We start from the raw sequence: 25,791 nt of genomic DNA on the forward strand, positions 1-25,791 counted from the left end.
TCTGGAAAGGAAAAGCCTTTACCAGGTATGACTGTTCCCTGGTCTTTGACATTTCACTTCTCACAGTATCTCAGGTTAGAGGCAGGACAAGAGTGGTCAGACTTAGACGTTCTATTGCAATGATTATCCACTATAAACACTACCTCCCATCTTTTATCTCATCCCCAAAAGGAGTCACACACTGAGGCCTACAGGTGGGGACATTTGCAACAAGGGGAGCCAAGTGTCTTCTGGGTATCCATATCAGATCTAGATATAGATCAAGCACATCAGATCTAGACATGATGAATTGTTATGCTTCATCTCTTGGGCTTAAAAATTAAAGATGGGCATACTGGGTCCTACTCCAGGATGAGGAGACCAATACAGAAGAAAACATGTGGAGAAAGAGACAAAGAGATTCTAATTCCTTATTATGTTCCTAGCACCTAGGACAGCGCCCACACATGGCAGGTGCTCAATTATTGATTCAACTGACTTTGGTCTCTAGCTGCTTTTCAAGTGAAAATTTGGAGCATCTCAGATAGAAACAGAGCCCCCATTTCATCTTTTATCCCGAACAGGCATCAGCTACAGAATATGCCCATTGACATATTAAAGTTTGATAAAATCCATTTCTTCTCCTCTCTTCTATTTACCCTCCCCCTTTGCTGTTACCTCATACCATTTCTCTAGTTTTTTATTTTCATTCCAACTACCCTCTTGAGAAGGTATTTTATATCAGGACACTGGATATGCTGCTTGATTCAAAAGCATGCTTTTCTGCAAGTATTTTTAACTTCTCATTTCTATGTTTAGCTTCTCTGGGCTCCTAAATCTTGTGAAAGAAATTTTAAACTTGGCCAACCTATGCCAACATTCATAGTCTGGATCTGGAGCCAAGGAACATGAACCAAAGTAGATTAGGAGAACAAGCGAGAAGAGAAAGAGTTTTATAAAAGGAGGATTATAATTAGCAGGATTTAGTACTCAATAGGTTTGGCTCTTTCAATCAAAGAAAAACTAACCTATTCAAATTTCCATCTGAAATCTACACAACTATTTCAGAATCCCACTTATGTAAAGATTCAGAGGATCCGATGGCTTGTGGATAAATCAGGTCGGTAGGAAGGACTCATGCCTCCTGGTGTTCTGCAGATTGACTGGGAGAATAGATTGTAACCTGAATCTTTAATTGATCAAGTTTTATAAGAAGCCATGTTAAGAAGAGTTCACTTAACCAATCTCCTTTTCTTCTTCCATGTGCAATCAAGGGGGTTTCTAATAGAAAAATCTGAGATAAGATTTATCTCTTGGTTATTGTCAGGCTGACCCCAATAATTAAAAAAAATATATATATATATGTGTGTGTGTGTGTGTGTGTATTTATGCACATAAATAATATATTTATAAGAACTAAAGAATAATATCTATCTATCTATCTATCTAGGCAGGACATTGTCCATTCCTCAAATCTGCCTGCCTCTGCTTGGCTTTAATCTTGCTCTCCGTGGTTGGGCAAGATGACAGCCTCACACCTATACCTTACCAGCTCAGTATCTCTGATCACCAGACCCACTCTAAGCTTCAGTAGAAAAACCCAAATTAGGTCACTTAGTCTATATCTAAACAAATTACTGAGGCCAAGGGGATGGGTTGGCTGTTGTCAGGCACTCAGGGTGTGTGTGTGTGTGTGTGTGTGTGTGTGTGTAAGTGTGAGCATGCACACATGTGCCTGTGTGTGAGTATGTGCCTGTGCATGTGTGAGTGCATACGCCAAAGTGTGGGCAAAGTGTGGGCTCTAAGAGGAGACGATACTCCACACAAACATCACTGAATGGATTCCTCGCTGAAAGAAAGGATTCCAGGACTAGAAAAAGGAAACAACACTGACCTACTGCATAGGTCTCCCTAGAAGATCATATCTGTTTTTCCTTTTTCTTTTCTTTTTTTCTTTTTTTAAGATTTTATTTATTTACTTGACAGACAGAGATCACAAGTAGGCAGAGAGGCAGGCACGGGGGGGGGGGGGAAGCAGGCTCCCTGCTGAGCAGAGAGGCTGATGCAGGGCTCGATCCCAGGACCCTGGGATCATGACCTGAGCTGAAGGCAGAGGCTTTAACCCATTGAGCCACCCAGGTACCCCTGTTTTTTCTTTTTTTAAAAGATTTTATTTATTTATTTATTTGACAGAGAGAGAGAGAGAGAGATATCACAAGTAGGCAGAGAGGCAGGCGGGGGGCGGGGCGGTGGTGGAAAGCAGGCTCCCAGCTGAGCAAAGAGCTCAACGCAGGGCTGGATCTCAGGACCCTGAGATCATGACCTGAGCCGAAGACAGAGGCTTAACCCACTGAGCCACCCAGGCACCCTTGTTTTTCCTTTTTCTAATCTTTAAATCTCCCATGCCAAGTATGACGCAGAGGCTCAGTACATATTTTTTGAATGAACAAACATAGAGCTACATACGTACACCCATCCTTACAACAGAGACCAATTCTGTGTGCACTCGAAGGCAGGTAGTTTGCTGAATTCATGTGCGTCATCTTACAGGCCCCTTCCTCCTTTCTCTTTCCCCACCTTATCACGCACCGGCTCATTTCTCTCCCTGCACTCTTCTACTTAATTAATCTTAAAGCATTTCTCAGGTGTATTTCTTCCATGAAGGCTTCCTTGAGGATTACATGCCTCAACACTTCCCCCGTCTTTGAGTTGCCATTGCCTTGGTTTTTTGCCCCTTGCCCTTCATGAACCAAGTGTGATTTAGAGCAGGACCCTTTAATCAGACTGCTCACATTCAAAATCTCCTCCATTCACGTGTTTTGTCAGCTTGGGAAACTTCTTCATTTCCTTGTCTATAGGGGATGAAAGAAATAGTCTCTCCCTCACAGGGCAAAGATTAAATAATACGATAGTCATAAAAGGCTTATTAGCATCGAGCCTGGTATAAAGCGCTCAGTGAATACTGACTATACTTATTCCTGATGAAATAAACAGTTGTGCTCCTGCAGTAGACAGGGGCGATGCCGTGCACCATGCTTCCTTGACCCACCTGATTTTAGGCAGCTATTGCAGATGTTGATAAACCAACCTCCCACCTTACCGCTCCACGCTGAGGGCCTTCTTTGGCCCAAGGAAGCCTTCTCTGCTGCAAGTAGGCACAGCTGGAGGTGTATGGGAATTAACCTCTTGGATGTAGCCTTCGAACGCTGGGGGATGAAAGTCAGTGTGTAAATGCTGCAGCCTCCCTGCTCTCTGGTCTTAGGATTCTTGGGTGTATTCTGCACAGTTTCACAGAGGATCCCTGGCAGGACTGAGCCTCAGTTGCCCACAATGGCCGGCTTTCTTTCCCCTTCCTTCTTTCCCTCCTTCCTTCCTCTTTCTCTCAATCTCTCTCTCCCTTTCTTTCCCTCCTTTCCTCACTCCCTTCCTCTCCCTCTCCCTCTTCCTCTCTGGCATTTCTTTCTTCTGTCTCACTTGTCTACCTCTTTGCTTGTGCCTCCTGGGATCACCTCACACATAAATTCCCAAGTCTTTGTCTTAAGGTCTGCATTGGGGGAATCCAAATTAAGACAGGCCCCAAAGAAAGCCAATTCTCAGGATATATTTACTTAGGGCAGGTCATACCCCTTTATTTGTAGTTCTGTATTGTTTGGCATGTTTTGTGGCCTGAAGCTCTGTAACTATTTGGTAAATAAATTATATATATAAATGTTTATATTGGGGCGCCCGGGTGGCTTAGTTGGTTAAGCCTCTGCCTTTGGCTCAGGTCATGATCCCAGGGTCTTGGGATCGAGCCCCGAGTCGGGCTCTCTGCTCAGTGGGGGGGGGGGCTGCTTCCTCCCTCTCTCACTCTCTCTCTCTGCCTGCCTCTCTGCCTACTTGTGCTCTCTCTGTCAAATAAATAAAATCTTTAAAAAAAAAGTTTTTATATACATATATATTTATAAAGGATATATTTTGAGAAAAACTTTCATATTTAAATTCAAGAGAAGGAAGTTCTATCATAATCACAGCTGATGAGATTAATTGCTATTTACATTGCTATTAGGTTCAAGTTTGGGATATACATGTACAAATACTTGAACTTCTTTTGGAAAATTTAGCCTCAGAATTGTAACTTGTGAAAATGAGCCATAAATTGGGTTTATTTATAAAAGTGACTTCACACTTTACTTGGTGGGTTTTACTCTGTTGAGGAATCACCCGTCTATTGAATGACTAGTACTAACAAGCAAAGATGCCAAAATATGAACTACGAGATACAGAGTTGTGTGGTTTTTTTTTTCCAATAATGTAAAAACTTCACACTATGTTACTGAAAAAACAGATGTCCTAGTGCAGAAGTAGAAAAGAGAGAAAAGGCCTTTGCTTTCTTTCAGCTAAACAAATGGTTTATTCTTTCCAAATGCATATAGCTAGGCTCATGTTTGTTTTACGATTTACAGGTACCCTGCCGTTTCCAGAAATGATTTGGCAACTGTTGAGCATATGAACAAGACAATGTTTAAAAAAGCGAACCATAGAAAGGTATCCTAATAATGTGTAAGATTAGGATTGAAGACTATCAGTTAATTATCACTATGGTAATGCCGCATATTAGTCACCTCCAAGCTCAGTGACTTAAAACCATCACTATCTATTCTCACACTGTGTCTCCACATTGACTGCAGTAGCTCTGCTGTATTCACAATCTTTCTGGGGCTAAGCGTGGAGGGAGCACATCTGCCAGAAGGAGGCCTTCTCTTGCTGATACCAGAGGCATAGGAAGGCAAGAAGGGACATGCCGTGCCCACTGAAGTCTTGTTTGGGAATGGCATACATCACTTATGCACATCTTCCACTGACCAAAGCAAGTGATTTGCCAAACTCAGCATCAGTGAGGCAAGGAAATGCGTGCTGTCTCCGTGAGACTAAGGCAAAGGTAGCTTTTCAAAATACTGTTGGGATAAGGGAATGAAGAATTGTGACCAGTAAGTTTGTCTACAACAGGGAATATTAATGATCACACTGCTGTCTAATGTCCTTATGTTACCCCGGCCTCTTTCAAGTCACCAAATATATTCTCCTCTTTACACTAACTATTCTTTCTGCTTGGAATTACTACCCACTTATATTTTCCCTTATATCTCCTCACCTTCTATAATAAACTCTGCAAAGGCAATTTGCTGTTGGGCCGGGGGAGAGGGGGGCTCTATTTTTTTTTACTGATGGTGGTTTCTTATCTTTTGGAGTCCATCGACTGCTCAAGTATTTGGATTTGTGCATCAAAGAAGTCTTACAGACCCAAACTCATTGTAAATTCTTAATCCTTTTGTCCATATGATAATCTTATTCTGATGTCTCAAACCACAGCAAGCTTAAGTAGTTGAGCAGGGAGATAAATTGTTTTGGAAGGACGGTAATCTGGTTTAAATTTATTCACCAGAGGCTCCATTTCCCTCCACAATAGATCCTGATTCGATCCTTAAACTATCTTGGGTTTACTGACAACCAAGGCTACATACTCCAGTGAAATGTCTTAGGATCCTGCACTATAGCTTTTAATTGTGCAAGATTATCCCATGTGGCAAGCACTACCTGTTTCTCTTAGGAAGCTCAGCTTATCCTAAGGACGGAGTTAGCATTTCACGTCAAGAAGACAGATATTGATTCATTATAGCTTTGACTTCCCCAGTTTTAATTCAACACACCGAAGTATTTAAGATTTAAATCTAAGACATTATCTATGATAAGAAAGTGTCCTGACTTCATAGAATGTTTCAGCCAGGAGATATTCTTTAGTTTTCTGTCTTTAAGCCAGCCAGCCTGCCTGCCTTCCTCAATAAACATTTCTAAGTACATACCCCGTGCCAGACACTGTGCCATATCTCACAACACAAGGATAAATGCTTCAAGGAGCTTTCACACTAGTGGGTAGACAGATACATCAACAGATAATGACCATGGAGGATGATCTGTGCTGGAATGAAGGTGCGTGTAAAGTTCCACTGAATCTTCAGATAAATGCAGCCCAACGTGGAATAGGGATTCAGGGAGATTTTGTAGTAGCCATGAACTATGAGCCATTCATGAAAGATGAATAAGACATTTGCATTACAGCAAAGGAGTTAAAGTGGGGTGGGAGAGAGGGTAGAAGTTTGGATACAAAGTGTAGAGTGTGTGGATAGTTACAGAAACGTATGAAAATAGCAAGTTTGGGGGAACTAAAAGTTACTCCCCAAACCCACCATCTCAGAGAGGTAATAGCTTATCAGAGTTTTTATGGTTAAGCAACAGCTTTACTGAAATATAATTAATCATAATATACTACCTTAAAGTTCATCCTTTTAAAGTGTACGGTTCAGTGGTTTTTAGCATATTTACAGAGGTTAGTATATTCATACAGCAACATACACCTCTATCTAATTTCAGAATGTTTTGTCATCCCCTGAAGAAGTCTTACATCGGTTAGAAGTCACACTCCATGCCACCCATACTTACCGCTGGAAACTACCAGTCTACTTCATTTCTGTGAATGTGCACATTATAGTTATTTATGGTATCATACAATATGTGGCATTTTGTGACCGGCTTGTTTCACTTAGCATAATGTTTTCAAGATTCATCCATGTTGTTGAATATGTCACTCCTTCTATATTCCTGAATACTATTTCATCATACAGATATACCTCTTGGTTTGCCCATTTATCAGTTGGTGGACATTTGGGTTGTTTCCACTGTTTTGTTTTTAGATATTTTATTTTATTTATATTTACTTATTTATATATTAATTTAATTTATTTTTATTTTATTTATTTATTTTTAAAGATTTTATTTATTTATGACAGAGAGATCACAAGTAGGCAGAGAGGCAGGCAGAGAGAGGGGCTGCAGGCTGCAGGCTCCTGCCGAGCAGAGAGCCCCATGTGGGTCTCGATCCCAGGACTCTGGGATCATGACCTGAACTGAAGGCAGAGGCTTAACCCACTGAGTCACCCAGATGCCCCAAGTTGGCTGTTTCCACTTTTGAGCTATAATGAATAAAGCTGCTAGGAACAGTTGTATATAGGTTTTTGTGTGTATGTATGTTTTCATTTCTTGGAGTGTAATTGCTGGATCATATGGTTTAACATTAACATAATCATACGTTTAACATTTGGAGAAATGGCTAAATGGTCTTCCAAAGTGAATGCATGATTAACAGTTCCACCAGCAAATATAGGAGAGAGCCGAGTTTCCCATATCATTGTCAATATTTGTTATTGTTTGTCTTTTTTATTTTAGCTATCCTAATGGAGTTGAAGTGATAGCTCATTGTGGTTTTGATTTGCATTTCCCTAATGACTAGTGATCTTAAGCATATTTCCAGGTGTTTTTTGGCTATCTGTATGTCTTTGGATAAATGTTTATTTAAGTCCTTTGCTCATTTTAAAACAGATGTCTTCATGTTGTTGTTAGAGTTCTTTATACAGAAAGAGTTTTGTGTGTGTGTATACACACACACACACACACACACAGAGTTTGTGTGTTCTTTATATATGCTGGATGCAGTCCTTTTATGAATAGGTGATTTTTTAAAAAAGATTTTATTTATTTATTTGACAGAGAGAGCTCACAAGTAGACGGAGAGGCAGGCAGAGAGAGAGAGAGACAGAGAGGGAAGCAGGCCCCCTGCTGAGCAGAGAGCCCGATGAAGGACTCGATCCCAGGACCCTGAGATCATGACGTGAGCTGAAGGCAGCGGCTTAACCCACTGAGCCACCCAGGCACTCTGAATAGGTGATTTAGAAGATTTTTCTCCCATTCTGTGGGTTGGCTTTTCACTTTTATTTATTTATTTTTAAGCTTTAAATAAATGTTTTTATTTTACAAAATAATCATACTTAAGAGCCATACATTTATGCCAAAGAGGATGCTAGTACTCAAAAAATAATTATGGGACTCTAATGTTGAACTTTTCCTGAACAAGTTATGAATCACAGTAGAAAAATCATTCAATTCTTTATCAGATCATGATGCTATTGAATCAAGACTATGTTGTTCAGTCTGATCATTTAATAATTCATTAAATATAATAAGAGATATTAGTTACTACCTTTTGTCAGATACTATACATATCTAAGTTATTCAAATTTTATTTTAACTACTTTTTTAATAGTGTCCTTCAAAACAGAGTTTTTTTTTAAATTTTGATGAAATCCAATTTATCTATTTTTAATTGCTTATGTTGTCAATGTCATATCTAAGCAACCACTGCCTGACTAAAAAGTACATAAAGATTTATTCCTATGGTTTCTTCTAAGAGTTTTATAGTTTTAGATTTTACATGGCCTATGATCTGTTTTGAGTTAATTTTTTTACACAGTGTGAGGTAGGGGTCCAGCTTCATTCTTCTGCATGCAGATATTCAGTTGTCCCTGTACCATTTGTCAAAAAGATTATTTTTCTCCATTACTATGGCTGGCTCCCTTGTTGAAAACCAATTGAATGTATATGTCAAGGCTGATTTCTGTACTCTCAATTCTATTCCATTGGTCTATATGTTTACCTGTAGGCTAATACCCACCACATTTTCTTCTGATTTTTTCAAATAGAGAAATGCATTCCACTACTGCATTTAATAAGCTATTTAAGAGGGGGAAAAAGACCCAAGGGTCAAAAAATTTAATCAATTATTTTCCCCTCTGTATTTAATAACTGAAAATCATTTTCAGAGCCAGTAGAAGGAATAACAGATCATCATGTCCTATTTAAAAAGCTCTTTTTTGCTGATGGATCTTTTTCCCTACCCATAAAAATTTCCTGGAAGTTATATTTTTAGAATAACATTATCCATTCTTGCCTTTAATGTACATTTATTAAGGGCCTACGTTTTGTAAGGATAGGTAATCCAAATGCTTCAGAAATGAATTTCTAAGGTTAATAACCATGTCTGTAACTGTGTATGTGAGTGTATATGTAGTGTTCTCATTTTCTACATCAACATTTTATGTATTTTACCTTAGGTCTGCCATTTACTGTTTCTGTACCTTCGGGCAAGTTACATAATTTCTTTGACTCTTAATTTCCTATTACCAAGAGTACACTCTCACTGAGTTCCTATAAATATCAAATGAGAAACACATGTAAAGATTTTAGTAGAGCATCTGATACACAGAAGAACTTACTAAACCATTATTAGGTGTAACAACCTGCACTGGAAGAATAAGGAAAGCCCTGAGATTCTTCATATTCTCTCAGAACCTACTTTAAAAAAAAAAAAAAAAAAAAAAAGCTTTAGCCATTAACATTAGTAGGAAATGTTCAAAAGTATCTGTTGACAAAATGCAATTTTCAGGTGTTAAAGTGAAAACTGGAAAAGGACAATAAGTAATTCCTAGAGTTCTAGTTCACCAGAAGGTTGTTAATTTTTCCTCCTCCTAGCTGTAACTTGGTTCTATACTCATATCAAAAAGTAGAAAAAAGGGTTGACAGAAAATCAGTTACCTAAATTTCTGATTTAGTCATTATTTGGTGACTTCTTCCAAGGTTGTTCGTTTCCTCTTTCTATTAAAAAGATGGCTCTCTAAGCAATTTAGCAAGGTAAAACAAACTCCTAAGATACATCGGCGATATGCATGTGGGTAAAATATTTGACAGCACATGTCCAAATGTGTTGTATTTGAATTTCAGCTCTAATTTACTGACAAATAAAAGTTTTCTATTGTCTCATCTTCCACACTAGTTATAATATAGTGTTGTTCCTTAAAGTAGTTTTCTAATGTGGATATTTTCCAAGAGAAGACCGTAGTGGACATGAGCCTCATTTTGGTTGTCAAGCACTCATTTTTCCTTCTTTTCCTAACAGGACCTTGATTTTCTTTCAGGGAATCACATCTTTTGGGGGATTGTCCTTCTTCTACAGAAGGGACATTCTCAAGCCAAGAGTTAAGTATATGACTCATCTTAATCCAACTAGATTGTTTTTCTGGATTTTGGACCTTGAATGACATGATGTAAGGATGGGAAGAAGGGCTGAATTGAATCACGCCTATAGCAACACATTGACTGAACTATGTATGAATTAAAGCCATTCCTTCATTTTTATTGTATATGTGCCTTGAACTGCCCGGTTTCCGGTATTTTCTAAGCCCAGTTCCTGAGTGTTCCCTTTCTTTTTGTGAACTTTTCTATGTCCTTCCAATAAATGATTTCACTTTTGTTACTCAAAGGCAGTTTCTGTTACTTGCAATTTCAAGAATTCTTGGTAACACGAAGTCTGCCTCCAGCCTTGCCCATTCCCAGACCCTCCAAAAGAAGCAGGGCTCCACAAGTGAGCTTTCCATATGTATTTGTTGACTTATTTAATCTCCCCCAAAGGCTCACCCTTAGATTTTCTTGAAATTCTATTCCTTTTAAGTCCCCAAATCTCTTAAGTGTTCCAGAACTTTCTTTCAAAGGATTTAGTAAGACCTTGTAGAATAGGAGAAAGAGACATTTGATAATGATAGAGAAAATCACAAAATCCTTCTTCCACTTCAATATCTATCGAAGACCTGCCAAACCCTGTCCTAGATGCTAGAAATACAAAATGACTAGGACAGAGTCTTGTTCCTTAGACAGCCTGGAGTCTACTAGGGGAGATAAAGCCCACAGAAATAACATTAATGCCATAGAGACTGTGATAAGAGCTATAATTGAGGTACAGATCAAGTGCTCTAGGAGCACAAAGTGGGGAAGATTAATTCAGGCTGGAAGGATTGGGGATTTCAGGGGAGGAGATGAAATTTCAAGCTAACTAATCCTACTGTAAGTGCCCCATGGCCAATTATCTCCATGAAATGGAGTTTGCAAAATTAAGCCTGACCTGTAGAAGTTAGTATGTTTTCTCTTAGCATGGCACAGTACAGTTTCTGAGGTTTATGTCTTCTTGGGCAATGTACTAAATTGATTAGGACAGGACTGAGCAAATAAGGATGTCAGACTTTGCTGGTCTGTGCCTTAATATGCCTGGGGCCTGGTCTTTGCATCTTTTTAGTCAGTGGGATTAAATGACAACTGACCATGGCCTAGATTAGGGCCACTGTGTTTCTTAGCAGACTTTAAATATGGTTTAAAATTAAGTAACAGCTCCAAGGAGATGCTTGGGCTTATTTTCTTTAAATGGAGATAGTAGCAAGGATAGAACCTGCAAGTTGTTTTCAGCTGCCTTGAAAAAGATACTCATTTCATATTCTTTTATGTCCACATCTTCTTCTTTTTTTCTGCCCACACAGTGAAGCCAGATTTCTTCTTCGTTTTACCAGAGAAAGGGTGCTCTGAATTAATCTAGGATGGACAATCAGTCTGACAGAACGGGCTTGAAAAACTTATTACTGCTCGTGGCCATACTTGTAGAGGTTTTGCGTGAAATGTTCCTTTCATGCTGGTAACCTCTAAGATGTGAGGGAGCAGTGTTATTTGGAGCACAAAATGTTGTGTACCTAGGTGACAATGAATTCATCTACCCAGCTAGAGAGAATATAATTGAAAGAGGAAAAGCCACTTATTTTTTTAAAAGTTCTGTTTTTTCAAAAGAGTGGTTTAATTTGATCAAATAAGTAGCCCAATGATCCCTCCACCCACCTACAAAATTCACATTCTGGACAGTGTTTACATTAGTCTTTCATTGGGCAAAAGGAAAGAGAAAGAATAGGAGGTCACCGCTTCTTATCAACCTGGGGAGAAAGACATTGGAAAACCTTGTTTTATTGAACCGTGTTGTGTGTGCACACACTAGCGAGGAACCTAGAGGGGTTCATATTCCCAGAAACTTCTTGGAAATGACATAACATTCTCATAGGTATAGGCAGAAAAATGAGAGAAGGCTTCATTAGGAAGCCTTCATTCTAATGCTGCCCTATTTTCCCAACATTAGGGTCCCGAATCTTCTGCTTAGTTCAGTGATCCCTCAGAACGTCCTCAAGATGCTTATCACATGTGAAAAGGGTGAACATGGAAAAGGCAGAGGGTCTTCAGACCTCTGACCCTTCATTTGTTCCCAGTGCTGATTGGGGCAAAGGCGACCTTTGAAGTTTGTCTGATAGGGCAGGGGAGACTTGGGCCCAATGAGTGCATAGGGATGCTATTATGGGTTGGATTGTGTCCTCCAAAAATATATATGTTGAAGTCCTAAACACCAGTACTTCAGAGTGTGATCTTATTTGGAAACTAGTTAAGATGAGGTCATCCTGGAATAGGGTGGGTCCCTAATCCAACATGGGTGTTGTCCACGTAAGAAGATGGCCACATGAAAACAGAGACACAAAGAGAATACTGCAGGATGAGGGCAGCACAGGCTGGAGAGAAGCAGCTGCAAGCCAAGGAATGCCAAAGACTTCCAGCAACCACCAGAAACTAGGAAGAGGCAAGGAATGATTCCCCTGCAGTTTTCAGAGGGAGCATTTCCTGCTGACACTTGGATTTCAGACATCTAAGACTCTAGTACTGTAAGATAAACGTCTGTTGTTTGAATCCACTCAGTTTGTGGGATTTTGTTAGAGCAGCTCTGGGAAACTAATACATTTGTTTCTAACTCTCATATCCTGTGCTCTGTTGACCCCTGTGACACAGATGTGCAGTTTCCTGGACCCCTATACACCTGTCTCCTCCTCTTCACCATTAGATGTAAGGTTCCCTAGAACTATGCATTTGTCCTAAGTTAACCATATGCTTTCCTACCTCCACGCATGTGTTTCCTTTCTGGCACAGCTAGGACCCAGGGTTCCTGGCCTGCTCATCATCCAAAGTCAGCTTTGACTCTCCTCTAAGGCAAGTGTGAATTAGTGTGTGAGAAAAACCCTGTCCTCCCAATTTGTTTCTTTGTACCAGCCTCTGTTTGCTGCTGAACTAGGTCACTGAATGTCTAATTTCTCTCTATATTATAACTTTAAAAGTGGAGACTCTGTTTGACTCCTTTTATACCTCTGAAAGTCTTGCTTCTCAAATTATCGTCCTCAAACTAGGAGCATCAGATCACAGGATCTCTGTCCCTATCCCAGACCTCTGAATTGGAATCTTCATTGTAACAAATTCCAGCGAGATTATTTGCATGGCAAAATTTGAGAAGGACTCCCCTAGAGGACCTGGGGATACCAGCTACCTTAATTGAATACATGCTTCCCCTTTGCGGTGTTACTGAGCATTTTTACTTACATTATTCCAAATTATTCATCTGAACAATTCTATTAACAATTCTGAGAGGTAGGCATTACTACTTTCCTTTATATAAATGAAAAAATTAGAGAGAAGGTGGACTGGAAATTGTGGGGAGACCTCCTACCTCTTCTCCACTGGAACACAACTCCTGTGACTTGACCTACATAGTGGTTTTTCAGTCAACAATCATAACTTCCCTGAGAGTTGCAATTTCTGGGGAACATCTGAGCATCTGTCACAGAGACAGACCTCTTTTTGCTATTTCAACACTAGTTGATGAACTCATGTCTCTCCAGACCCTACCTCAAACAGGGTTCCATGGAAACACTAAATTTGGGAAATGCTACAAATTACACAGCCTTCTTGAATATTAATTGTGCAGAGTCACCATTAAAGGCTTTATTACTTGACCTCAGTAAATATACCTACTTAACTATTTAACTCAGTTTTCCCAAAAGTTTATGTGGCTCCATATTGTGATTGTGTAACAGCCATTAACATTCTGTGAAACACACTTTGGTTTAAAATGAGATGTTAATGACAAAGGGAGATCAAGAGGGAGACTCCGTGAGAGAGAGAGGAAGGAGGTTAGGGAGAGAGGATATTTCTCTCCTGCTGTTAGCTTCCAAGTGGATGTTTTCTCAAAATCAAAATCAGATATTAGCATGTGGGAAGGGAGCTAGGGACCAGCAAGAGCTTCTGAACCACTAGGAAGGATGGTTCATTTGTCTATGCATTATTTAATATCATAAAGTCCTCCCTAGAATCTTTTCTTCCAGGCTGTAACTCAAGACAAAGACCCTCGATAAAATTAAGTAGGATGTTAAGTTGGAAGCACATTGGGAGGCTAGAGTGCCACATTAAATCATATTAACTTTTAAAAATGGACACTGAGGTCATGAGCTTCACACATGGGGGGCACAATACTACAAAGTAGCAGGATACCACCATGCAAAGAACATTAATTACCCATCAGGAGGTTGCTGGGAAGAAGCAGCAGGAAGGCTTGTGCACTTGGCCATCAGGGGAAATCTCTTTTCAAGGATACTTTTGCTCTTGAGGTGAAGGGCTGCGTCAAGAGCCTTTTTGCTTTTGCTGGGCTCTTGATAGCTCTGAGGGTAGATTTATTTGGATTTTTGGAGCTGATGGAGAGCAGGTCTCTATCCACAGTGCTGCTCGGGACTCTGGCAAGCAATGTCACCATTCTCTGGAGTTTTGTTTTGTTTTGGTGTATTTATTTATTTATTTATTTGAGAGAGAGAAAGAGAGAACACAAGCAGGGTGAGGGGCAGAGGGAGAAGCAGACTCCCCACTGAGCAGAGAGCCTGATCTGGGGGCTTGATCTCTGGACTCTAGGATCATGACCTGAGTTGAAGGCAGTTGCTCAACTGATGAGCCACCCAACTGTCCCTCTCAAGTTTTAAATCAAGGTCACTCATCCTTTTCATGCAAATCTAGGGTAGCAATTGGTTGCTGTCTGCCTGCTTACAGTGGAAATGATAGGGTGGGGTTTTCCAGATATTTTTGTTATAGAAAGAAAAAGGATTTGAGATTGGCTGTTTGAAAGCAGAAATACCTTCCAGAAGCTCTTCTCTTGTGAGGGCATGGACACAATAAATGAAAGCAGGCAAATAGAAAGGGCTACATGAATTTTCCAGTAAAGCCCATAGATTTTTTTCATAATGTTCTGGGATCTCATTTCCCCAATTTATTTGCTGCTACTATTCTGCCTGGATTTACTCCAGTTGTCCCCTCTCTCTGGAATAGCTGGCCCCCATTTCTGCTGGCTGAAATCACCCATTTTTTCCAAGGTCCTGTCAAACTTGTCCTTCTTTGAGAAGGATTTCCTGATTGCCTCTGGAGAAACAAATGCTGGCAATGAGTCTGAATCAAATTCTGAAAGGAATGGCACTTCTGGAACATGCTATTGAACTCTAGGAAGAAACATTATTGGTTAAGTGAAGATCTGAGGAAAGACTCCTTAGGACTTCTAGTTAGAACATCCTACTTGCTTCATGACCAAAGTTGTCTGCAGTCAAGCCATGTTGTCTCAAAGAGAAGGTTAGCATCTCATGGGACCTAAAGGGTAGAATGCCAACCATTCTGTCTAGTTTGCTCAACTCTGAACACTTTTGGGATGGTGCCTGGCACATGGCAGACATGCCTTAACCCTTTGTGGAATGAAGAAAGTGTATCATGCTTCTGCTGTCCAGATTGTATAGCTTTGTGTGGGACCTGGCTAATCTGGTGCACCTGATCCTGCTACCCACCTCCAGCCAGAGCAGGCAGGGAAGGGAACTATCAGCAGTGAAGGTGCCTGCTCTTGCATTCTCTTTCCAAAGCATTGGTTCTCAATTGGGACTGTCCACAAGAACCAGTTAGGGAGCAACATATTGACATGGCAATATATTGACTTGGCCACACCTGCAGAGATTGTGGCTTAATTATTCTCGGCTAAGGCTCAATTATCTGGGGTTTCAAAAGCTCCAAAGTGATTCTAATGTTGCCAGGCTGAGAACCTGAGAACTGCTTTCTAGGAAAGTAAGCATTTTCACATCCATTTTTTTAGAAAGAAAAATCAAGAGTTTCAGCTGTCTGGGATTGCATGACAACTAGTATTTAGAGGTGATGTAGATACATGGTTTAGGAATATATAGGAATATAGTGGAGTTGAGATTCTCTGTGCGAGGCATAGTGTATTAAACAAGACGGTATGGAAAGTGCTATGAAACAGACGAGGATGGTGGCATAATAAGTGACTGCTGAAGAGGTGAATGTGTGTGGGTAGATGGGGGGTTGCATGAAGGAGGTGGTGAGGGAGGGCAACCTCATCACAGAGGTCAGGCTTTCTCTAAGAGGGGTTATTTTAATTGAAATGTGAAAGACAAAACAGAACTAGCCAAGCAAAAATCTAGGAAAAGTGTTCAGATCAGAAGGAATGGCAAGTACAAAGGCCCTGAGGCAGTAGTATACTGGAGGAATTGTGAGCCAGAGAAGAATGGTAAGAAATGAATTCAGAGCTGTTAATTTCAGTAATTCCCTATTTGTTTCCTCAGCAACTGAGATCACTTTTTCTTTATAAAAATTAACCTTATTCTTAAAATCTCTATAATCATATGCTACTCTCTAGATAGATTCTGCAGAGCTGGGATGTCCTTCAACCTTTATGGTTTGCCATATCATAGTCCACATTCTCTATGTCCTGTTCAATTGCCACCACATTTCGAAAGCCCTCCATGATCATTCATGATGGAAGCAATCTCTCTCCTCTCTAAGCCACCACAGCCCATTACCTTCACCTTTCTAATGGGTTGTAGCTCTTTGTCTTGTGTATCTTTCTCAGCCTGCTATCTTTCTGCTACTACCTGCCCCTTGCTAGGATCTAACCTCAGTTTTGATTTATCTGGTAGTCCCTTGCTCATTGCTCTGGGATACCCTTGCATTGTGCAGGGCTCAAACAATGTTTATGGAAGAGTTACTTATGTGCACTCAATTCCTTTCAACAAGAATAAGAGCAATCCAAAAAACCCAAGTGCACACATGGTAATTAAAGCAGCAAACAAAACTGTGTTGGCTCTCTGCCTCTGAGTGTGTTGTTGACTTGCAGACAATAGCTTCTGATCACTCACCTTTGGAAGAACATATGACAATTCAAATGAAAAACGTCAACCCAGGCAGTTTTAGGAAAGCCAACTCATTTGTTGACTAAAAATGATCCAAATAGTCAGAAATGAAGACTGCCAGAAAATGAAGGGCCATCCTTTTAACCTACTTAAACAGACACTTGCAAGTAGTGTAGAAGAGAACAGAAGGCAGAATGAAAACAAGAGAATAAATAAAAATATTGTGGATTCACTTGCCATGGTCAGTGGTGTGTGACAAGGCACTCTGTAGCCAGCCTGACTTCTACACCTGTGGATTCTTCCAAAAAGATGCCCTTCATGGGCAGGGACCTTATTATCGGATACTATTTGATTGCCAAAGTCAATCTTATTCAATCCTACTACTGCCCTGAAGAATGGTCAGCACCATTCCATTTTTATAAACGTTGAAACTGACCTGTTGTTCTGGAGACACCATGGTTTGTGCATGTGGCAATGAGCTTTGGGACTAATAGCCTGGACTCTACTTCCAGCTCCACGCACTTGCTGTGTGGGACTGAGTAACATCTAATGATGTTATTATTGTTTCTTCTTTACAATGTTGAGAGAGTAGGCCAAGTCCACAGATGTAAAACACTAAGGACACTACCACATACACAGTCAGCGTTCAGTACATGTTAGCTTATTCTGTAATTTGCCCAAGGCTGACGGGTGCTAAGGCAATGATTGGAATTTAAGTGTGTAAGGGAAAATACTAAGCAGCAATGGTCTTATGTTAATGGAGTTAGCAATGCCCTTGGAAGCAGGAGAAATCACCCTAATTTTGCTCCCGTATAACTTGAGTGTAGCTGAATGGTCAGATCATTTCCTTTGCACCCTTTCTTTCTTGCTTGTCCAAGTTAGAACCCTTTGTGCTTGCTTCAGCAGCACATATACTAAAATAAGAAGCATACAGAGAAGATTAGCCTGGCCCCTGTGTGAGAATGACATACAAGTTAGAATCCTTTGGTGGATAAGCAGGGCTGGAACACTATTAGAGCCCTCCATAAACAAGGCTGTCTAGTGCAAGGTGAAGTGTGTCCATTCCCTCCTCTGGATATTTGGAATCAAGAATTCAGAGATTTCCAGGTTTGGTGGGGGAATCATAGAATTTTTAGTATATTACTGATGAGCTCACACCTGCCAAGCAAAGGGTGAAGGCATGCTTCCTGCTAAGCTTCCATTCAGCCCTGCTCCCCTGCTCCATGTATCTCCTGTAGAGAAGGGGGATGGACTTAGAGAGACAGGACATGATTCTGTGAGTTTCCTCTAATTTGGAAGTTTGAAACAATGTATGCTACGTGGTCCCGTTGAATCTCCCAAGATTCTGAAAGACCCTGAGACCACTGCTGTATATGTGAAATCAGAGGAAGTAGGAGTTGTTTTTGTGATGTTTGTACCCCACTCCCATGAAAACACTCCGTTCAGTACATGCATTTATTGTCCTATTTGCCACACCAGGCAGTACTTATTTATTTCCTGATTTGTCTTCCTTTCTCTGTTATGAGTGCTCAAGGGCAAGGGCATAAAATGTATCCAGCATATGGGAGTGATTAGAATCTCCAGCTCAGAAGTCAGGTATACCCATCTGCAGCTCCGACCACCTCTCCTTTCTGACTTCGTTCAGATAAATCAAAGTACGGCCCAGAACCTCTATGTTTGGGGGCAGCGTTCACCTGGTTCAAGTTGGTGTCCTAGATTACAAAATGTGACATGAATGTGCATATTTCTTTTCTCTCTTTTTTAAAAAAAGATTTTATTTATTTATTTGGAAGAGAGAGTGAGAGAGAGCATGAGAGGCGAGGGTCAGAGGGAGAAGCAGACTCCCCATGGAGCTGGGAGCCCTTTGTGGGACTCGATCCCGGGACTCTGGGATCATGACCTGAGCCGAAGGCAGTCGCTTAACCAACTGAGCCACCCAGGCACGTGAGTGTGAATATTTCTATTGAGAATTCAAAGCTCTATCAGATTCTCATATTGAGGGAGACATGGTTCTATAAGAAGTAAAGAAGTTCTGCTGTTAATCAGTTAAAATTAAGTTTAGGAAGCTTCTAGATTCTTTATAGCACTCTTTCCAGTAAAAAAGGGGATTATTATATCCTCAGTTTCTATATTAGGAATTATCAGTTCTTCTATCCCTTTTATGCATTTCTAGTACAAATTCACTTAATGTAGGATTAACGTAGGATTTTCTCTGTTTCTTAAAATAACTTTTCCTCCATGATCATACATTGAGATGTAATTTTATGTGCCAAGCACCTTATAAAGCACTTGGAAAGTATATTAGCTCATTTAACCAACATAGTAATTCTCCAAATAAATATTAGTGTCTCTCCATTACAAAGAAAAAGAAACTGGAACTTTGAGGTAAGACTGGTTCTAAAGCTGTCTGTTTGTGCTTATACACCTTATGCCATACTGTCCTCACGTCTGTTAGAGTTCTTTGTTTATGGAGATGAGCTCACCCAGTCCATTGTTTGGTCTATAAAACATCTGGGTCTAGAGATGTCAGAATTCTACTTTAGAAATCTGTCTAGATACAGGTAGGTACATCATTCTGAGACCATTTTCCCTTTGAGTCAGAATGTTAACTTCCCTGAACAAATAGGTCTTGCTCTTATAAACAGATTTTGCAAGGAAGGCTAAATGACATCCCACAGACAATACTATTCCAAGGTTTCATGAATATATATTATATTGTTAGGTAAAAAGAGAGGAATATTTGAATACATTAAGGATTTTAATGAAAACACGAACCACCTGTAAAACAAGAAAAAAGTTGTTTTCTAACAACAGTTGGAAAGGTAAATGTATACAAAACTGATATTAAAAAAAGAAAGAAAAAATTGAGGGAAGATAAATAGAACTAAGTTAGATGCAGACGAATCATAGTTATTGGAACTCTGCTCTGACATATTAAACTGCAAAACGGAGTGCTAGAAGGGAGTTTAAGAAGGGAGGAAAGGGGGACGCCTGGGTGGCTCAGTTGGTTGGACGACTGCCTTCGGCTCAGGTCATGATCCCAGAGTCCCGGGATCGAGTCCCGCATCGGGCTCCCAGCTCCATGGGGAGTCTGCTTCTCCCTCTGACCTTCTCCTTGCTCATGCTCTCTCTCACTGTCTCTCTCTCAAATAAATAAATAAAATCTTTAAAAAAAAACAATCTTCTAAAAAAAAAAAAAAAAAGAAGGGAGGAAAGGTCATGGTCTTTGACATTTCCCAAATATATGTATCCAGAAAAAAAGACTAATCCGGTGTTTGCTGTCCAAGCTGAGCAAAGACCGGGAAAGAGCTTCTTCAGCTTGGAGTGTTCTAACCCAAACAAAGACAACGGCATGAGTTAGTTCAATTTTGGGCAGGTGCTTTTCTGTATACCTAATGCTCACAAAAATTTCATGTTTTTAAACAGCAAATCTAACTTCAGAAATTTTTGTTGAAAAAATAATTATTTAAAAAAGAACTGGGATCCTGGGTGGCTCAGTTGGTTGGAGCAATTGCCTTTGGCTCAGGTCATGATCCTGGAATCCCAGGATCTAGTCCTGCATTGGGCTCCCTGCTCAGTGGGGAGTCTGCTTCTCTCTTTGACCCTCCCCTCTCCTGTGCTCTCTCTCTCTCTCAAATAAATACATAAATTCTTAAAAAAAAAAAAAAGACCTATCATGGCTATGCATAAAGGATGTTTGATTGCAGCATTGTTGATCCTAGTACAATTAATTGTTGGATTAATTGTCGATTGGAACCCAAATACTTGTTTATAGGGGATTAGCTAAATTTGTATAAAGGGGGACTCTATGGTCATGTTGATGTAAAAAAAATTATTTTAAATATCCACAATGCATTTAGCTTAAGATGTAAGTTAGAAAACACACTCAGGTTGATAAAAATAAATTAATATCAATATAATATACACATACACACATGCACATACAAAATTTGTAAGGTGCAAACAAATATGATATGTCTTTTCATCTGTGTGCTTTTCTGAATTGTCCAAATTCTCTGCAACAAGTTTCTGTTGGCTATTAATAAAAACAGAATTCATTTAAGAAAAAATCAAAGATGTTAATCATTCACAATACATATTATCATGGCTTAACCTTCCCTGTTCCTTTACCCAGGCCCAAAGCACACAGATATGTCTCCAATTTCCACTAACAGGCAACTTGGGGAAAAGAATTCCACTATCTTATAATTTTTCCATTTAAGAAAAGACTGTTTTCATTATTCACACCCAGATGACCAGGACAGGAAAAGAAGAGAGAAGCTGACCATACTGATACCAGTCTTCCAGATAATAACTATAACTGTCCCATTTAGCACTGGGGCAATACCTGGGGTCTTCAAAGCTGTCTCTGAAATTATCTAATTAAACAAAGTAAGGAGGACAATGATGAGAGTGGAAGATTTAATCTGAGAAGCATGAGGGGGCCTCTGGATACTAAGGAGAGGAAATCAACAGAGGGGTAGTAACGAGAGGGACCAAATGAGACATTCAGTTGCAAGCAAATATAATAATAAGCTCGTAAAGGTTTTGAGGGCTAAAAGCAAAAATCACAAATTAAGAAGAGAAGGAGAAAACAGAGAATGACAAAATTAGTAGAAATGGAGGAAGGGAAAGCTGTTCAAAGTTTTTACATAACCATATTGCTTCTAGAACCCAACATCATTAATCCACTTAATGATTCTTTGTAAATATTTGAATGAAGAACAATTCCTGTGACCCTGGGACTCACATAATTTCACAAGCCTTAAACATCAGGCCTGCCAATCAGAATTACCAATGACATTTATCTCTGTAACAGAGGGAGAACATTAAACATACATCACAGACTCACATTCTTGGGGGATGCCATAGAGGACAGCCAGCCCCTGCCCTGTGATCAAATTTAAATGCACTAGGAAAACAAGCACATCAGAGGCTATCAAAAGAGCAAGTCTCAGGCATCCTAAGAGCAGGTTATTCATCAGGAACTCAGGGAAAATGCTGAGGGGGGAAAAAAAGAAAGAAACATAAAAAGGCTTATCTGGAACCTGGTTGATCCAGTTCTTGTGAACACACTGGTTTACTTCTTCACTTAATTACTGGTTCCAAATGGCTTGCTCCTACAATATATATTAATTATTCCAACCTACGAAGATGTATGAGTTGTTCCCTTGAAGTTCTTTCCAGGTTAGAAAGGGAGGGGGTGGTATTCCCAATAAGCCTTGATTAGTGGAGGGAAATCCAGAAGTGGGAGTGGTGGGGCCAAGGCCATTTATGCGCTGGGAATTGAAAGCCAAAGTAGGTACACTTCAGTAGGTGAAGATGTAGAATTTTTTTTAGAGTTGCTCCATTTTCCATGACTTTCCTCTGACTTACTTTGTCCCTTTCAGTAGGTTTAAAGGTGTGCCGTGATACCCTGCCCATCCTGTAGACAGGCGTCTCAACATCTCTCTTTTTTTTTTTTTTCCCCTCATCAAAACATACAGATCTGCAGTTAAAATACTGCTGCCAATTACCAAGTGTAAGCTTCTGGGCCCTGAATTCACATAGGTCAGAAGGCAGATGAGAAAAAGTGCAAGGCAGTAAACATACCTATGTGCTTTGATCATATCTGCAGGCATATAGCCTTATTGCCTATTTTTTTTTTTTTTTTTTTTGCAAGGGGTGCTTTACTGATCAAAAAGCAACAGATTCCTAGCTCTCTGCTTGGAATATTGCTCACCGCATTTCTGATATCTGACCTGGAGCAGGAGAGGTGGGCTGGCTAACTTGCATCACTGTAGTGGATACCAAGCACATTAGGAGCATTTTCAGTCATGTTTATGAATTAAATATAAAGGGATTCATTTTTGCAAGATGCCCTATGGGGCATTCAAACATTCCTCACTCGTCATAATCATGGTCTATTTGATCTGTCCTTTTTTTCTCGCTCTCTCCCTGCCCTCCTTCTTTCCTTCCTCCCCTCTCCTCTCCTTGCTTTATGTACTCATTCCTCTTATGCACAACCACTAAAGGTCTTTGATGCTATGGATCACTGGGGAGAAATATTCTTTGCTTTGCCTCTTGTATTACACTGGATCTGCCTCCCTTCCATACATCCATTGAGAGCAGACTCTGAAGTATAAACAAATTTTTTCATTTGTTTAGACAAAATGGCACTAGAAAATGAAAATCACAAAGCACATTCACAAGAAACAGAAATTAAGACAACTCCTGTATGCTCTACAGCCCTATATGATCAGACTTGCCTTGTCTCTGTCTTCCCAGGTGACTGGGAGTTGGTCACAGGTCAAATGAAGGTGTACAGGAGAATCAGTTGCTTTCAACACCTATGCATTAGTTTCCTAGGGCTGCCACAACAATTTGCCATAAACTGGGTGGCTTAGAGCAACTGAAATTTACTCTGTCACAATTCTGGAGGCCAAAAATCAGAAATCAGCAGTTTTAAGCATACCTAAAGTATCAGTAGGATTGGTTCCTTCTAGAGGTTCTAAGGGAGAATCTAATCCATCTCCCTCCCCTAGCTTCTGGTGGCTGCCAGAAAGTCTTAGCATTCCTTGATTTGTAGAGGCATCATTCGAATCCTTGCCTGTATCTTCACATGGTCTTTCTCTGTGTCTCTGTGTGTTCTTTCCTATATTTTATAAGGATACTCGTCATTGGATTGAGGGCCCTCCCTAAATCCAGAATGATCTCATCTCAAGGCATTTAATTACATCAGCAAAGATTATATTTCCAAATAAGGGCACATTCACAAGTACTGGGGGTTAGGACTTAGACATATTTGTGGTGGGCACTATTTGACCTGTATTTGTCCTTGTTCTCTTCTCCATCATATTACCAAAGTTGAGCAAAAGCAAAAAAACCCACAAAGGTCCTATAACATGCATAGAGAATATGAAAGGACGCAGTGTCCTCACAGAGTGTCCTTACAAAGTCTTCTTTGTAAGCAAAGATTGGAAACATCTAAGTGTCCATCAATAGGAGACTTGGTTAAATAAATTTGGTTCATCTCCCCAATGGAATAACATGCAGTTACTAAAAAGAACAAAGTAGGGCCTACATGAATTGAGATGGAAATATCTCCTAAATATGTTGCAAAGATAATTAAGCAGATTATAGAACAAAATGCATGTCATTCATCCATTTAAAAAAAAGCAAATTATAAACAACAAACCCATATAATTCTCCTTTTGGGGAATTTCTCTGTTCCGATGTCAGTTATGTGATTCTAAGAAGGGGGACTGCCAATCAGTCTCTTAATCCCCTTTCTGTGCCATAAAGAGTATCCTGATCTGGACAATCACAGCATCCTATTCTGCTAACCACAGTGATGGGATGGAGATTGGGGTGAAATCCAAGCTGGCTAATTAGAAGTCTTCCAAAGATTTTTAAAAATTCGAATTTTGAGGAAGAAAATGTCTCTTGCCTGTTTGGCTCTGATTAGTTTTCTATGGCTTCTGGAATAATGAACTACTACAAGCTTTGAGGCCTAATAGAACACAAAGTTATTATCTCATCATTCTGTAGGTGAGAAATATGATTCACGTCTCAAGATAGCAGTGAGGTTGTGTTCCCTTCTGGAGCCTCTACAGGAGAATCCATATCCTTTCCCTCACCCAGCTAGCTCCATCTACAGGCCCTCACTTCCTTGGCTCCTGGTCCCATTCCTCCATCTTCAAAACCAGCAACAGAAGTTCAAATCTTTCTCATATAACATCTTTCCAACCTTGCTACCACTGTCACATCCTCTTCTCTGACTCTGATTCTTCTACCTACATCCTTTACCTTTAAGAACCCTTGCGATTCCTTTGGGCCCACCTGGAGAATCCAGGATAACATCCATAGTTTTAGGTCAGTTGATGAACAATTTTAATTCCGTCTGCAATCTTAACTCTCCTTTGCTATGTAAGGGAACATATTTTAGGTTCAGGCGATGACAATGACATCGGGAGGTAGGGGTGGGAATTGTTCTGTCACAAATCTGGTGGTAAATCCAGGCCTGCCAATAGCTATCCTCTCTAACACAGGGAGAAACACCACTGAGGAGGGAAAAATGAGGCATTGCCAAGAGATAGAGAAATGACAGCAGTTGAGACCACCCTGCTGGAGTTCCCTGATCTGGCCATTCCTAAAGCCAACACATCTCACTTCAGTATGACTGTGTAAGTGAAGAGATTCCTCCCACCTGTTTAAAACATTTTTGAATTGCGTTTCTCTCATTTATAATTGAAAGACTCCTGGGCGCCTGGATGGCTCAGTGGGTTAAGCCGCTGCTTTCGGCTCAGGTCATGGTCTCAGGGTCCAGGGATCGAGTCCCACATCGGGCTCTCTGCTCAGCAGGGGGCCTGCTTCCCTTCCTCTCTGTCTGCCTGCTTCTCTGCCTACTTGTGATTTCTGTCTGTCAAATAAATAAATAAAATCTTTAAAAAAAAAAAAAGACTCCTAATTACTTGTGTATATATGTGTTTCATATGCATTTACATATGTCTAGAAAAATCCAGAATTGCAGATAATAGAATTGGAGTGACCGATATGAGGTAGCTTTCATTTTTAACAAGTATATTGTATGACTGTTATACAATGGCACATATTACTTGTATAATTGTAAAAGTGAAGAAAAAATAAGAGACTGTTACATTAAATGTTAAGTTCATCCAGGGCTTCAAGGTCCAGCTGAAGGAGCAGAAACCTCACATATTTCTTTTTCGTTTGGTGCTTTTAAATAGTACATGAGTCCATTGAAGAGCCCATAATTACAAGTTGCTTCTTAGGCCCTGATAATATACTTTATCCTTTAAGAAAGCTATTTAGATGGGACCGCAGATGATAAAAGGCCTATGCTCAGAGAGACAAAGAACTTGCTGGCTCACATCCGCAGACCTGACCTGTCCCTGTCTGGGTCTGCATGGCAGGCCGTGAAAGCACAAGTTTGTCCTAGTTCCATTTCTTGTGTCTTCAGACTATAAATATGTGCATTATGGGAATCCAAGTTAAAAGAAAAGGAGGAGAAACAAATGCCTGCATTTCCCTT

The 25,791-nt window shown here is 40.1% G+C and overlaps 1 protein-coding gene and 1 pseudogene across 1 annotated transcript in view; one reads left to right on the plus strand and one right to left on the minus strand.

Moving 5' to 3' along the window:
* The window catches only part of SYNPR (synaptoporin), a 156,098-nt gene that overhangs the window by 64,295 nt on the left and 66,012 nt on the right, over window positions 1-25,791 (minus strand). The window lies entirely within an intron of this gene.
* Window positions 17,648-17,743, plus strand: LOC122911027 (annotated as a pseudogene).

The sequence above is a fragment of the Neovison vison genome, chromosome 6, assembly GCF_020171115.1.
Source record: "Neovison vison isolate M4711 chromosome 6, ASM_NN_V1, whole genome shotgun sequence".
Lineage (NCBI taxonomy): Eukaryota > Metazoa > Chordata > Mammalia > Carnivora > Mustelidae > Neogale > Neogale vison.